At 38.9% G+C, this 14,748-nt stretch overlaps 1 protein-coding gene across 1 annotated transcript in view; it reads left to right on the top strand.

Moving 5' to 3' along the window:
- Positions 1 to 1,237: 1,237 nt before the first annotated feature.
- Positions 1,238 to 14,748, top strand: part of vdac3 (voltage-dependent anion channel 3) — a 50,955-nt gene continuing 37,444 nt past the window's right edge. Inside the window, exon 1 of the mRNA XM_028797561.2 lies at positions 1,238 to 1,379. The gene's annotated coding sequence lies outside the window, so the exon portion shown is untranslated. The remainder of the gene's footprint in view (positions 1,380 to 14,748) is intronic.

The raw sequence follows: 14,748 nt of genomic DNA on the forward strand, positions 1-14,748 counted from the left end.
GAGGTCTGCGTGAATGCAGAAGTGTGGTGCATTTTCCTATAAGCTCTATCATAAAAAGCACAGCAATGACAAGATTTAAACTTGTTTACAGAACTTTACTCTTACCTTTTATAAAAGATAGCATTACTTGAAGCATTTGCATCTAATGACTAAAGTTAATATTATTTATTTTCATCAATGTAAATATTTTAATGAATACAGAATTGCAATTTATTTTTATTGAGTTACATTATATACTGTATTGAGTAACAATATTTTTTTTAGTATTGTATTGAAGTTGAAATTTTGACATTGTGACAAACCTAGAAGGGAACCAAAGCCTAAACTGGCAACAGCAGCTACCTGGCAGGAAGTTATCACAGATAGGATGCCAGTCCATTATCAGGCATTATGGATAAAAAAACCCGCTCCATCTGAAGTTTGAAATTTTCGTATTGTTACAACCCTATGGGAAATTGTACATAGCATGTTCAAGAGTAATAAGCTGCAGTGAACTAATAACATTAGACCCTAGTATAAAAAAAATGAAAAGCAAAAATTAAGTATACAGAATAGTACTTAGTTACATAATACATTCCATTAATAGCGCCTACAGAGGCCCACTTTCTAACACAGCTAGTCTGTTTTAATATCTAATATGAGAGCGTCAAAGGATGTGAATTTGCCTAATTTGTACTTCGTCACACAGAATTATCCCATGGCTATCTCCTCGACCATTGCCACCAGTATCTCTAAACCAATTTTTAGCACAAGAAGGATGTTAATTGCTTTGTCAGTTACTGGTACTGTTGTGTACATTTTGGAAACCGCCCTGCCCTGCCCTACAAGTCCTATGTTTCAAGTCCTACCTTCCAACTAACGGCTGCAAAAAGAATGCCACACCCAGTTATTTACCTTGGAGGACTCCGTAGTAAACGCTTTCACTCTATGACACAAACATAAAAACTAAATAAGGACATGCTGGAATTCGGTGAAGGGCACACAGACTCCTCACCTTCCAAAAGCCGACTGGAACAGGTTTGTACAGGAGTTGCAGTTAAACCAACGGAAGCTCAGTTTTCAGTGCGACTGAAGGCCATAAATAAAATTAACCAATTAAAACAAGCAAATCATGAACTTGACAAAACTTTTTTTTACCTTAACAGATCAAACAGTAAATCACACATCGATTTGAACTCCAGATAAGGCGTGTCGGACTCCGTAGGGGGGGCGTATCCAGTAGGCACGTATTGTCGTTTAGGGGGCGTGGTTTAGAAACCAGACGTGCCGTGACAGACGTGCTGCGCATGCTCCGCGTCCCTTCAGCTTCTCCTTCAGTCTGTCCTCCTTGAGAGACTGAGCCGCTTTCATCGTGTAAGGTGTACGACACCCGCTTACCGGTGAGTTCGGGGCGCTTACATGGCGTGTGACAGGCATAACGAGCGGGACGTTTTTATGAAGCAGGTTAGCGAGGAGCTATTTGTTGTAGTACGAGTATGCCGGCTAGGCCTGGGAGTGGTGAGCGGGGTCATTGGGGCAGTATTCCTACACAACTCCTGCAGAGAAATGACAACTGAGTGGGGGTGATGTCGGGCTTTGGGGCGGAAACGCCTGGAGTTCGTACGTCTCCTGGTGAAAGCGAAAGCTTTTCAGGCGGCGAGCTGCCTGTGAGAAGACTGTAACCCTTTGGTAAGCTTCTTAACCGCAGCACTGGCCCGGAGATCACTGTGACCTGGAGGACAGTACTACTCGGACTGTATACAAACGTGCTTAAAAGGGAAAGATTTCAGTATTCTAGTGTCCTTGTGGAGGAGGAGGAGGAGGACGACTATAACGGTGTGTGTGCAAGCCAGAATGTGCAGCTTGGGGGAGGGGTGAACACATACGAGTGTGTCAGAGTGAGAGGCAAGGACTAGGAGTAGGGAATGGGATTGGCTTGACAGCACTACAGGGGACCGGAAAGAGGGGTGTGTGTACACTCAATATAAAAAATATGAAAGGTGAATTATTATTCAAATGTTGTGTGAGTCGGAGCTTGGTGGTGTTTGAATATGTGACCTAATGTGAGCAAAGGCTATGCTGTATATTTATACTCACTTATTCCAGGATAATACTGTATGCCACGTATGTGTGCAATATACATTTATTAATTTGTACAAAATGTACTATATGTGTATGAGTAACAATAAGACAAACCACAGTATGTGACATTTAACAGAAAGTGGCGTTTCCCATCTGTCCCATCCTACTTTTTTCATTTCTTTTCTAAACCTGCATATTCATACATCCACGGGCGGGTGGAGCCAATCTGAAGAGTATTTGGCTGTGAGACCATCACAGGCACTGTTGGAGGTAGCACATTAAAAGTAACCTGCATTATGTAGTCATGTTAATTTCTAAATTAAGGAGTAGTGTAACACAGTGTATATTTAATTGAAGGAAAAATACCTGTGTCACAAAAAAAAAAAGATATGCATTACTACTGAAGTTTATTTCCAACGCTACAAAAAAAAGCATTATTTTGCATAATTATTACTTTTATTCTGTAACATTGTGCTTTGTGTACCCCAAGAGTGTGCAGCACGCAATCAATTGAAAAGAATGCAACAAAAGTTATAAATATACTTTTAAAACCTGCCTGTGCTGAGGGGTAAATATAATCGGCCCTGTTTAGGATCACAGCAGCACTGGGTGCAAGAAGCAAATGTGGAGGTTGGTACTCCCAGTTGCTTTCAGGGATTAAACACACAGCCAAGCAGAAAATAGTGTACTACTTGCAATCCAGTAACAGAAGCCCATTAACGAATTGTTAGTTTAGCGTTCATCCAGTTATTTTCCATAGATCTATTGAAACAGTGTCATCTGGTGACACAGCAGCCAGTATTCATACCACAAACCTTTGGGGATTGAAAAAGGGGATAAATGTTATTTATTTCACTGCACATGAAGATCTAAACATATTAATAAAACACAAGAAAATTGTCGAGTTTGGTTGTGTTTCTAGTCAGCTTCATGAAGGCTCATTTGGGTTTATGATTTAATAACAAATGCTGGCCAATGAAATGTGCAGTTTTCAAACAAAAGAAGAAAAAGTAACTCAAAAATGACATACTGTTACACATTACATTATATGATAAATAACTATATAACGTTTAGTTTCTGTTTGTATGTATGTAATTAGTAATGTAACAAAGTTACTTTTAAAGTAAAGTTCTCCGGCACTGATCATGGGACACAAGCACATAATCATTCAGATTGCCAGTATCTGGAGAAAACCACAGCAAACGTTTGAAAAATGGGGATATTTCCCACAGATAGTGAATGCCCAGTCTGGGATTTGAAAGCAGGACCATGATTACTGTCCATTCAACCCTGAATCGCTTCATTTGTTTAAGTGGATTCAGGAAAGGATAGCATGGTGCCATATTGGTGGTACTGCTGCTCCCTGTGTCCCTGTTGGTCTCCTCCAGGTGCTCTGATTTCCTCCCACACTCCAGAGACATTCAGGTTAGGTGGACTGGCGATGTTAAACTGGCCCGCATGTGCCTGTGAGTTCACCCAGTGGGAATTGCACCCTGTCCAAGGATTGTTTCTGCCTTGCACCCCGCAGCCCTGCTCAGAATAAAGCTGGTTTAGAAAATGTATGGATGAATGAACGAGTTAAGGAAATAAATGAAGGATTGGCATCCTTTCCAGATTGGGTTCCTGCTCCTGTTGACTCAGAAATTCAGTTATGTTGAGCTCAGAAAATGGAAAGAGAGATTGGTTGAGTAAGTGGTTGGATGGTGTGCGCCAATGTTCTTATTTTGGAAATTTATTTAGTATGATTATGTTGTGCAAAAGCTTTATGAGTATGTTTACTATGAAGAGCATTATATACTAAAAGTCTAATGAAATGATTAAAAAGCATAGAGTTTAGGAGCTTTAAAGTAGATGAATATCTTATTATATATGTTTGTTTAAAAACTGTTGAATTTAGCAGTGAAGCAAAACAGGGAGTGGCACATTTCTCATCCCTGTGAAGAATGAAGCATTATGATTTGATTGGTATTGATAATACATAGAAATTGAAAACATAATTCCCCTTAAATTTTATCTTTGGTGAACTGTCTGGGTGCCAGATTTCCCTGGGATCTTTTTTGTCTAATAGTGAATCACATGGGACTGGTTTCATATTCTCCAGCCTAAATATAGGGTGCAACCCCATCTTCATTTTCTACAGGACACAGTTCCTGCAACAGCTGTTTCCATATACACTACTTAAGACAAGTTTACCTGAAAACATCACAACCAAATGCTCCAGACTGGAGTGATTAAGACCAGAAAAAACAATTCCAGTTCTTTCCCAGTTAATGCATTGTGTCTAGTGGTTTTCATAGGAGGAGGCCTCTGGATGTCTTCATAGTACATCAGTTTAAATCTGTCCTATCTTCTGATTGATTTTTGTGTGGTGTTTCACTGTGTAGTATAGCTTAGTGCAAGGTGCTGACATAGTTAAGGGAATCTTAAATGATGTATTTCATCAGAGACCACCCCATGAGCGCGATCATTTATAACAAATTTGAAAGTTGTCTAAAATGACTTGCAAAGCACACATATTTCCATATACGGCCATTTCAACCTTCTGCAGGTTAAGGGACTTGATTAGGTGTGAAGAGGATACCATGCTGTTTACAGTCCCAAACATTAACTTATGCACTTCACTAAATCTTCACTTAACGGAAATTTCCAGAGCAAATGAATATACTGTATGCCATTATGGTGTCAAAAACAGTTAAAAAATATGAGCATATCATTTAAGTAGCCAGTAGGAAAGACCTTGGGGTTTAAACTTGGTTGGTTGTACAATTATTTACATGAAAATGCAAAGTCCTGCATATTTCAGTTAGTTATAGGCATTAACCAATCTGCTGACTCGTCTGGAAATTCACTTGCTGTAGTTCTTAAGCTTGGCACTGCTTTAGGACAGATTTTTGCTTTAAAAACTCCCTCCAGAATCTCTTCTGTTCAGAAGCTGGTTAAGGGGAGGATACTGATTGAAATTGTTGCAGAGAGAAGTAAAATAATTGTCATACTGAACCCAGTTGTTCTTTAGGGTTTCTTAATTGTTTATGGTAAAATGTAAGTTCATACTTTCTGGTGTAAGGGATCATCAGAACACTTATTCGAGTTAATGTAGATAACCCAATCAGATATTACATCTGCTGCTTGCATAGAAACCTGTCCTTCAAAGCTACCCATCACTCCCCAGAGAAATTGTTAACTTCAAATCCCAGCATTTATTTATAATAAACATGTTCTTCTTTCCAGTGGTTGAAACAATGTGTGTAGTGTTCTCAGATATTTGAGTCGTTCAAAATTATATCATGTTCTGTTTTTTTATATTTGAAATGGAATAAGAAATTAAATATAAAAGCATTTCCCTTTTTGGGCATGTTAGTTTAAGTGAACATGTCAAGATGCTCTCCAGCAGTCTGCTTATTTCCAGTCTTGAAAACTGACAGTTGAAGCTGCTTTGTACCACCTCTGGTGAGTGTGAATGAAAACAAATAAAGACATGTGACTCGTGATGGTAACAATGAAATCTTTTTTTTTCCCCATGGGCTTTTGAAAGAAATTTTTGTTAGAAATGTAGTAATAATAACTATATCTAAATAGCATTTGATATATTGAATTCAACTGAAAATGCTTTACAAAAATGAAAATGTAGTTTAGTTTAAAATATATATATATAAATTAAATGCTAGTACATATGCTATTGAAATAACATATAATATACATAGCAACAAATATATTATTTAGAAAACAAGTATCCATTAAGTGTGGAGTAACTTTCATTTGTTCAAAATTATTACCTATTTTTCCTATAAATGATGAAATGAGGTAATCATTAATTATTTTACGTTGGCTATCACCCAATAGCAATGCAAGAGTAGGAAACAAATGTTCCAAGATTCTCCAAGAAGTTGTCGAAGGGGTTTGTGGTCTTTGGTATTTTAATGACATTCAGTGCATTTTATAGTATGGTAAAGTGACAACTTTTTAGCAGATTTCATACCACTTTGAAAACGGAAATTTCAAGGAGAAATATATATCATTAGTGAGTTATTGACTCATGTAAAAAAACGTACAGGAAAATGTTTTACGGTGTTGACAGAACAGTGGTGAGTGGGCTAAAAATAGGCTGTCAGGATCTGGATAAGGGAATGGTATCCTTAACCATCAGTCCCTCATCTGTATAAGCCACTCCAATGCAGCCATGACTGAGCTGAACTTGATCCCAGCTATATTATCCTCTTTTTATCCATTTGGATCTACATTTCAGTATTGAAATTTGTCAAACCTATTTTGTAAATTTGCCACTGGATTAAAATTTTGCTTAATCCAGAGACATGCAGGTTTGGCTGATTGGCTTTTTTTTTTTTTTTTTATGTATGTGAGTACATATGCACTCATATTATGAATTTGTGCCTCATCCAGTTGGTTCCTATCAGGCATCTGTTATAGGCTCCTGCCCTCTGCCATTCAGGTTCCTATCAGGCATCTGTTATAGGCTCCTGCCCTCTGCCATTCAATGATGGAGTAAATGATTTGAAAAATGCATTCATTTATGCTCAGTGAGTGTTGCTTGTGGTCCAAACAATCCAACTTGAATACGATTAATAAGATATCTTATTAAATCGAATAGCCTTTACTGGTGAAGTGTTGAACGGAATATCTGCCATTAAGTAGAAGGAAGTCTTTTTGGAAAAATAATCAAAACTGCTTAAAATCTTTGTAGTACTATTCCATTGTCTTGAGCCAATTGTGTATGTACAAGTACACCTGCACTTTTGGGTGATTCATTATAGCATTTAGACTGCCATCATTTTTGAGACACTTGTTATGTGCTGAGTTCTGTTAGTTAGGTACTATGCAGCAGATTCTTCATGATTGATGATCTGTGTGTTGGCTTGAAGGAAAGCATCCTTTAAGCAAAAGTCACATAAGTGATATTCTTATTTAAGTGGGTCATTGCAACAGCAACCTCTTTAAAAAAATCTGTTATCAAAAGTAAAGAGGCACCCAAATACAAATTTTATTAACAATACACATGACAACTTGAACATAATTACTCATTACCCACATTCACTCACAAGCACAGTGCCAGATCATAGTCACCAGTCCAGCTTAACAGCACAGCTGCGGAGATGAAGGAGAAGCCCACATACAAATAATTGGAAAACAGACTATACACAGTATATGAGTGCATCAGCTGATTTAAAATTAGAGCTTCTGTAATTCAGGTCTGTACATTGGTTGTACCCTAAATCACCTTTGAACTAGTACATTAAAGAATTTAAGTGTCGGCATTCTATTTTATATTTCAAATATGTCTGAGTGTAAAAAGCTTGCTCAACAACCTTATGAAATTCAATTTATAATTGTCATTCTGCACAGTTCTCAAAAAAAGATCAAGTAAGGAGCTAAAATGCAAAGGCAGTACTTGCATATAAATGTAATTTCTATATGCAAGATGATATATTGTAATTAAACAGGTTAATTTTTTTTAGGTTCTGTTTGGCACATCTGTAATGGTAGTGACACACTGGTTAATGCTTCTGCTTCACAACTCCAGGAACCAGGACACTCTGCATGTGTAGTCAATATGTCCTCCCTTGTCTGTATGGGGTTTTCTCTGTGTACTGTGGTTTACCTCCAACATCCTAAGGATGTGCATGTTAAGTTATTTGATGTTTGTAAACTAGCCCTGTGTGAAGTAGTGTTTGTGAATGTGGTTTTCCTCCCACATCCTAAGGATGTGCATATTAAGTTAATTGGTCTTTCTAAACTGTCCCTATATGAGTGAGGTGTGTGTGAATGCAGTGAGCCTTGCAGTCATTTTTCCTGAGAGTCTCTTGCCTCTATAAATCTAAACTGGATTAGCCACAGTCACTAATGGATGGACAAATGGATCAATCTCTTTGGGGAGCAGTGACATTCTAGGCATATACCACAAACATACTATAAATTCCACATCCATCCATATTCTGAACCCATCCCTACTATGAGGGTTTTTTTTTGGGACCAAAGGCAAAAAGCAATATTTTTTTGTCAGGTGTTACCAATCATTTCTGCTTTGATGTTCAGAACGTTCCTTTTGTTTAATGCAGTTTGTTAATGAGTCTAGCTAGGAAACATTAGATAGATAGATACTTTATTAATCCCAAGGGGATATTCACATACTCCAGCAGCAGCATACTGATACAAAAACAATATTAAATTAAAGAGTAATAAAAATGCAGGTAAAAACAGACAATAACTTTGTATAATGTTAACATTTACCCCCCGGGTGGAACTGAAGAGTCGCATAGTTTGGGGGGGGGACGATCCCCTCAGTCTGTCAGTGGAGCAGGTCAAGTTAAGCATAGTCTAGTAGTCACAGTGTTCTCCTAAGAATCGGGATTTCTTAGACATAGTGTTATGAGCATGTACAGTCTAATGTGGTCATTTTACTTGAATGTATATTGTTTTTACTGATCCAGAAGACTGGTTCCAACAGTTTAGAGACATTTTTGATATGGGGCCATCTTCCATACTCCAGATAAGTACAAAAATCTCTCTCATTTGAGATCCAAATTTTAAAAAATACTTTAGCAACAATACAGGTTAGGTGTGTTGACGATCCTAAATTGTCCCTAGTGTGTGGGTTTGTGTGTGCCCTGCGGTGGGCTGGCGCCCTGCCCGGGGTTTGTTCTTGCCTTGTGCCCTATGTTGGCTGGGATTGGCTTCAGCAGACCCCCGTGACCCTGTGTTAGGATTCAGCAGGTTGGATAATGGATGGATGGCTTATACTAAAAGGTAGAGTGGTGCTACCACCTCACTGCTTTTGTCGGTGTGGAGTTTGTATGTTCTCTATCTTATCTTGGGAATGTTGTTTTTTTTTATATATCTCAAAGTAATACTTGTTGAGTTGATTGATTTTGATTTTGGATTTGATGTACTTCATTAGTGAAGGTTATTAATTGAATTTTGGTATGGCTGTTGTTTGTGGATGTGTCTCTTGTGATGAATTGAATTCCTGTATGTTGTCTCTAATGCTGTCCGTAACAATCCAATAAATTTTTAAAGTGAGTGCATTTTTCTTTCATGCCCTTGAATTTTTTTTTAAAACTTCCATTTAAGACAACAATATTTTCAGCTGAGGTTAGTAGTTTAAAAAATGAGGCTAATAAGTCCTTAAGAAAAAGAAGTATTCAGAATTATTTTGGTGTAGGATACTGAAAATCTTAAGATATGCAGAAAAATTGTAAATATTGGCATATTTTCCTATTAGTTTCATCGTAGTGGTTTTATTTTTTCTTGACATATGACTCTAATTATGCAGCCTTAAGATAACAACATTTTCCATGTATTATTTATTTACTTTCTCTGTGATATATTCATTGAATTCTGCATGGTGGAAAAAAAATGAAAACATGGAGATAAATGAGCGGGAGGAGCCTGGATATCCACAGACAGAACAGGGGAAGGCGGGACATTGTCATAAGATGCTTGTACTCTGCTGCAGTATGACCTTCTGTATTTGATCCTGCACGGTCAGTTGAAGGGCACAAGATACAGTAGCTTTGGTAGCTTTCCATTTGGATCTAGATAGCTGCAATGCTGAAAATTTCTTTGCCATATTTTTTTTCGGTTTCATTTCTGAAAACTACAATTTATAAAATCACATGCTTGATTATGATGATCTATGATATATTGTATTATATTTTCAGCATTACATATACTCATTTTTCTTAATATGCCACGCACAAATCTTCAATTTGTATTGATTTAGTGGCATATAAATTAAATATCTACTAAATAATTTATTCTGCCAGGGGCCATTCAGTGTTGAGTGTAAGACTAACCCTAAGTGGTATGCGAGTGCACACCCATATCTGCTTGAGCAGCTACTGTTTAGATACACCAGTTAATTTAATGTGCACATTTTTGGGAATGTAGAAGGAAAGCAGAGGGGAACCCACACAGACACAGCGAGAACATGCAGAATCTACACAGAATGACTATTTGCTGTCATGTTCTCCTCTTAAAAAAGGGATGAGAGTTGAGTAACACACCATTGATTACTGAAAACATACCAGAGGAGATACCTCTGCCTGTCTACTTTGTTTGTGCTTATTTAAATATGAACCAGTTTCATTAGTTGAGTGGTAAGATGGCAGTGGTTTTGGCTTCTTGCATCTCTAACTGGAATTATTCTTTTTGAATTTACCATATTCTCCTTGTATTCACATAGATTAGGTTTGCCCCCACCCCTAACCCCAAGCATAAGAACAAGCAGTTAGGTGAACAGGAGCACCTCTGTAGTTGTATTGGTCTGCTATGAATATGTGCAGCATATGTGTTATGGTAGGGCTTTCACAATTAAATATATTGAAATGTGTATCATGTTTTAACACTTTTTTTAGTTTACATTCAAATATCCATAATTACCTTTATGTTACTCCAGAAGCTGTTATGCAACATTATGAGATTTTTTTTCAGCCTACCATCTAACTTAACCAGATTCACACCTAACTTCCAATAAAATTGATTAGTCTCGCTAGAAGTATGGACAACACCCTGTTTCCTTTCTAAATACAGGCTGCTACTCTCCCACTTAGATGGAAGAGCCCTAGCCATAATGCCTGATGATGAACTGTCATCCCATCTGTGATGATTTCTTGCCATGTGGCTGCTGTTGCCAGTTTAGGCTTTGGCTCCCTACTAGGTTTGTCACAATGTCAAAATTTTAACTTCAATTCTAAGAAAAGTATTGAAATTCATTACCCAAAGTCGACGCCAGAAGGGGAAGACACCCATGAAAGCACGCACACCAAAACAAGACACCCATGAAAGCACGCAGGAAGGGGCGTGGATTCACTAAGCCGCCGACAAGTAGGAAGGAGCCATGCCCACCAACTCTATGACCATTGGATACAACGACAACTCGCAGAGCCACGCCCACCACCTCGGACGCGAGCCTCAGAAAAAACTGCGTCATTTATGTTCGTCTGTGCAACAGTGCACATGGACCTCTGAGCCACGTTGACTTTTCATTAGTCAACCTCAGTGGAACCTTGGTTCACACAGAGGCAGCACCAGAGAGAGACAGAGGCACACACAGGCAGCCCGAGAGAGAGTGCCACGCACACACAGGCAGAGCAACAGGGAGACAGAGGGACACAGACAGGCAGCGCGACAGAGAGAGCCGCGCAATCCTTTAAAACTGAGGTTAAAACACAATGAAGGAAGCAGTCTTTAAAAATCTCACCTGCTTCACCGCCCTGCAACAGTTGAGACGCTTTCTCAGCAGCTGACCTTCTCTGTGCCTGACTCCACTACTGTCAGTCGCCTGATTAAAAATGGTGAACTCCTGCAATGTTACTATCTTGGTTGGCTTTTAAATAAAGTTCGGATTTGTTGAAATGTTCCTTTTTTCCCCCTGTGCTTAAAACTCATTTTTAAAAAAAGTGTTTATACAATTGCTGCTATGTTACAGAGAGAGAGAGGGCTCCCGTGCTTCTGAGAGACAGAGGGGGAGGGGGCTCGCGTGCTGCTGAGAGAGAGAGAGGGGGGGGGGGCTGGGGAGGCTCACGTGCTGCTGAGAGAGGGGGAGGGAGCTTGTGTGCTGCTGAGAGAGAGAGAGAGAGAGTGGGGGGGCTGGGGAGGCTCTTGTGCTGCTGAGAGAGAGGGGGGGGCTGGGGAGGCTCGTGTGCTGCTGAGAGAGAGAGAGATCACTATTACACTGTGCATTCTATGGTGTAATAATTAACTATATTTGTGCTTAAAAATCTTTAAAAAAATATATTTACATACAGTTCGTACGGTCTGGAATGGATTAATTGTATTTACATACAATCCTATGGGGGGAAATTGCTTCGGTTCACGACCAAATCGGTTTACTACCAGAGGTTTGGAACGAATTCTGGTCCTGAACCGAGGTTCCACTGTATATTGAGTCCAGAAAACATGATCAGCAAGTCTTTGATAGGCTGCAACAAAATGATGAAAGAACGGGCACATTTTTTTCTCACAAGCTGGGTGGGTGGGTGTTAGTTAGTTAATCAGTTACTCGAAGGATTTCAAGATTTAATATGCACAAGCGGTAACACTGCAAAAGCAGCCCAAACCAGAAAAGATGGCTGGCAAAAAGTGGCTGACAAATTAAACGCGTGTGCATTGTACTTCCTGAAAGCGGCGTTACGGATTTTGCAAATGTTCATTTGTTCCCTCTGTTTAAAAAACAATAAAAAAGCGGTGTGATTATGCGGCGTGTAAAACAGTTTGTTTGTTGCGGATAATTTGCCTTTTATTTTAACACGAAGACAATTTCCTGTTAGATTTGCCTTTGCGATGACAATTGATAAGGCACAGGGCCAAACTTTCAAAAAGATGTGCATGTATCTGCCAAAACCAGTTTTCAGTCACGGACAGCTGTATGTTGCTCTCTCCATAGTTCCATCTTTTCATTCACTTACTGGTATGCCTGCAGGAACACGTGCAGCGAGCGAGAGAGAGCGAGCGACACACACACACACACACACACACACACACACACACACACACGCACACACGCACACGCGCGCGCGAGAGAGAGAGAGCGCTGGACGCATAAGAATAATAATACTTCATTACATTGATATACCGGTGTTTTCAGTATTCAAAGCGCTATCCACACAGGGAGAAACCGGGAAGCGAACCCAAAATTTTCCACAGTCTCCTTACTGCAAAACAGCAACACTACCACTGTGCTACAAGGCAGTTAAAGAATGCACCAGCCTCGATTTTGTTTTCACTTCTGTTTACAGCGATCGGATCGTAGCGTGCATTGTTGCAATGTTACTTTTCTTGGTGGCTTATTACATTATGGATGTTTCACATGTTAATTTTTTTCCCTGTGCTTAAAAGACATTAAAAAAGTGTTTCTCAACTGTGACTCCGGAACAACTCAGTACGCAAGCTATATTAAGCGTCAACAACGAAGACTCGCTACACCTTAATGAACAAGTGCTGAAACTTATCCCTACCGATGAAGTAACTTTCACCAGCGTGGCCTCCATCGTCACAGACGATCCCGCTTTCAGTCACGGACAATTGTATGTTGCTCTCTCCAGAGGTCCATCTTTTCATTCACTCACAGTGGTATCCACAAACCCTCCCCATTTGGACAACTGTGTTGTTCAGCAAGTGTTCACCCATCAATACATAATTATGCGGCATATGTTACGCCGCAGGTTGGCTAGTTACAGTATATAATGCAACTCAATAAAAATAAATTGAAATTGATGAAAATAAATAAGACATTTTATCCATTAAATGCAAATGCTTCAAGTAGTGCTATTTTTTCTAAAAGGATAATAGTAAAGTTCTTATAAACTTCTCAGGAAGTATAGTCGGCTGGCGTCTCAACATCTGCAATAAGATGCTGCAGATGTTCTATCAGACGGTTGTGGCGAGCGCCCTCTTCTACGCAGTGGTGTGCTAGGGAGGCAGCATAAAGAAGAGGGACGCCTCACGCCTGGACAAACTGGTGAGGAAGGCAGGCTCTATTGTAGGCATGGAGCTGGACAGTTTGACATCCGTGGCAGAGCAATGGACACTGAACAGGCTCCTGTCAATCATGGAGAATCCACTGCATCCACTGAACAGTATCATCTCTGGACAGAGGAGCAGCTTCAGCGACAGACTGCTGTAACTGTCCTGCTCCACTGACAGACTGAGGAGATCATTCCTCCTCCACACTATGCAACTGTTCAATTCCACTCGGGGGGTAAACGTTAACATTATACAAAGTTATTGTCTGTTATACCTGCATTTTTATCAGTGTTTAATTTAATAGTGTTTTTTTTTTTTATCAATATGCTGCTGCTGGAGTATGTGAATTTCCCCTTGGGACTGACTATCTATCTATCTATCTATCTATCTATCTATCTATCTATCTATCTATCTATCTATCTATCTATCTATCTATCTATCTATCTATCTATCTATCTATCTATCTATCTATCTATCTATCTAGTAAATGTGATGGAAATATAATTGTAAAATCACACATAATAGAATAATAGAAAATAGTGCACTATGGAGGTACACTTCATGGTGACTGGTGACCCTGAATGAACAGCAAATAATAAAGCTGGCCCAAAGGTAAAATAAATGCATACTCCAGTCTTAAAGCATTAAACATTTAACTAACTACAAAAAACATTTTAATCTGTAGAAAAATGAACACATCCCTCCTATAAATGCACAGTTTGCAGGCTTATTCTGAAAAAATGGTTTTGAAATTTAAAAATAAGGTACCTACCTACCAAAGTATTTCCAGACGCCTCTCTGGGTGCACTCTTTGTCAGTTAAGCTTGCTGGTGAAGGCTCTGGCACTGCTAAAGTTGCTATCTTATTAACACCTGTGACGGGGTGGAAACAGGGTTGCAACTTTTGCCATGCCCAAGCTGGAAGTGCATTCATAATGTAGGCTGTAGAAGCAATACAATAAAATATGATTATTGAAACAATGTTAAAAATGATGCAATCAATACTTAAAGATATTTTGATGCTTTTGACAATCCAACTCCATATAGTCCTTACCAGTTATAACTTAAAAAATAATCTACTTTCTGTATTTTAGTTGGCGATGACAAGTATGGTATAACTTCATTTTTAAGTATGAGTATTATGAGTATTTTAAGTTCCTCATAGAAATTAATCCACAAGAAAAGCCACAGTTATTCTACTAAAAAAAAT

Source organism: Erpetoichthys calabaricus, chromosome 1 (assembly GCF_900747795.2).
Source record: "Erpetoichthys calabaricus chromosome 1, fErpCal1.3, whole genome shotgun sequence".
Lineage (NCBI taxonomy): Eukaryota > Metazoa > Chordata > Cladistia > Polypteriformes > Polypteridae > Erpetoichthys > Erpetoichthys calabaricus.